Consider the following 1,974-nt stretch of genomic DNA (forward strand, 5'->3'; position numbering starts at 1 on the left):
GTATCTGATCGCCTTCGAACCTCTAACTTTCGTTCTTGATTAATGAAAACATACTTGGCAAATGCTTTCGCTTCTGTTCGTCTTGCGACGATCCAAGAATTTCACCTCTAACGTCGCAATACGAATGCCCCCGCCTGTCCCTATTAATCATTACCTCGGGTTCCGAAAACCAACAAAATAGAACCGAGGTCCTATTCCATTATTCCATGCACACAGTATTCAGGCGGGCTTGCCTGCTTTAAGCACTCTAATTTGTTCAAAGTAAACGTGCCGGCCCACCGAGACACTCACTCAAGAGCACCCTGGTAGGATTGCAACGGGGTCCGCCTCGGGACGCACGAGCACGCACGAGGCGCGTCGCACGCCTTCAGCTCGCCCCACCGGCAGGACGTCCCACGATACATGCCAGTTAAACACCGACGGGCGGTGAACCAACAGCGTGGGACACAAATCCAACTACGAGCTTTTTAACCGCAACAACTTTAATATACGCTATTGGAGCTGGAATTACCGCGGCTGCTGGCACCAGACTTGCCCTCCAATAGATACTCGTTAAAGGATTTAAAGTGTACTCATTCCGATTACGGGGCCTCGGATGAGTCCCGTATCGTTATTTTTCGTCACTACCTCCCCGTGCCGGGAGTGGGTAATTTGCGCGCCTGCTGCCTTCCTTGGATGTGGTAGCCGTTTCTCAGGCTCCCTCTCCGGAATCGAACCCTGATTCCCCGTTACCCGTTACAACCATGGTAGGCGCAGAACCTACCATCGACAGTTGATAAGGCAGACATTTGAAAGATGCGTCGCCGGTACGAGGACCGTGCGATCAGCCCAAAGTTATTCAGAGTCACCAAGGCAAACGGACCGGACGAGCCGACCGATTGGTTTTGATCTAATAAAAGCGTCCCTTCCATCTCTGGTCGGGACTCTGTTTGCATGTATTAGCTCTAGAATTACCACAGTTATCCAAGTAACGTGGGTACGATCTAAGGAACCATAACTGATTTAATGAGCCATTCGCGGTTTCACCTTAATGCGGCTTGTACTGAGACATGCATGGCTTAATCTTTGAGACAAGCATATGACTACTGGCAGGATCAACCAGGGAGCTGCGTCAACTAGAGCTGAGCAGCCGGCCGCCCGGGAGTGTGTCCCGGGGGCCCGCGCGAACACGCAAGCGTCCGCTCAATTATTCTGCAAACAGGAGGAGGCTGAGCTCCCCTGCACAATACACCTCGAAACCCTCTCAGGTCCCGGCGGCGCGCAGCGCCGTCCTAAGTACTTGGTCGGGTTCGAGAGAGGCGCAATCGCCCGGAGTTTGGCGAGTAGACGCTTTAGGTGCGACCACCCGTGCTCCCAACTGAGCTTGCCGCTGCCGACAGAGGCCCGGGAGCGTGCTGTCGTGGCATTGCCGGCGGGAGACAACACGCGCCACCTACGGTGGCCGGCAGCTCCAACGCCAGCGCCACAGAAGGACAAAAGCCCCACTTGGGTGCCGAAGCGAACTCTCCCAGCACAGCGCACGCGCCAACACGTCCGCACAGCTGCGATACAAACCACCTGCGAGAACCGCAGAGGCGACCGAGCAGCAGACGGCGTCGCGGCGCCGAGCGCCGGGCGGCGGCGCATCCTCAGCGCACACAGTCCTCAATCGGACCAGCACACTGCAGATGTCCACCGCGCTTCGCACCGGCCCGCGAGGACCTACTTTGGCCGCACGGCGCCGCGTGCAGGGTGCGCCGGCGCGCAGCTGCGCCGCCTGCCGCCTCCGTCGGCCGGCGCGCCTGCCACTGGCCGCCCCCACCAGCCGGCTGTAGCGCGTGCGCCCACGCACCGCGCGGCCAGCACGCCGGGAGGCCCCCCCTCACCGGCCGGGGACGGTCCCACCCAGCCACCGCCGCGTATCGCTTCACACCCACATGCCATTCACGTTCGTGGGCATGGTGGGTATCGCTGAAACAACCGGTTGGTAGCTCA

General features: G+C 58.8%; 1 non-coding gene across 1 annotated transcript in view; it reads right to left on the reverse strand.

Moving 5' to 3' along the window:
• LOC124591346 overlaps positions 1-1,105 on the reverse strand; it is a 1,910-nt gene extending 805 nt beyond the window's left edge. The window contains exon 1 of the ribosomal RNA XR_006977156.1: positions 1-1,105. This exon is cut by the window's left edge and continues 805 nt beyond it. This is a non-coding gene — a ribosomal RNA (small subunit ribosomal RNA).
• Positions 1,106-1,974: the final 869 nt, after the last annotated feature.

The sequence above is a fragment of the Schistocerca americana genome, unplaced genomic scaffold (assembly GCF_021461395.2).
Source record: "Schistocerca americana isolate TAMUIC-IGC-003095 unplaced genomic scaffold, iqSchAmer2.1 HiC_scaffold_837, whole genome shotgun sequence".
Lineage (NCBI taxonomy): Eukaryota > Metazoa > Arthropoda > Insecta > Orthoptera > Acrididae > Schistocerca > Schistocerca americana.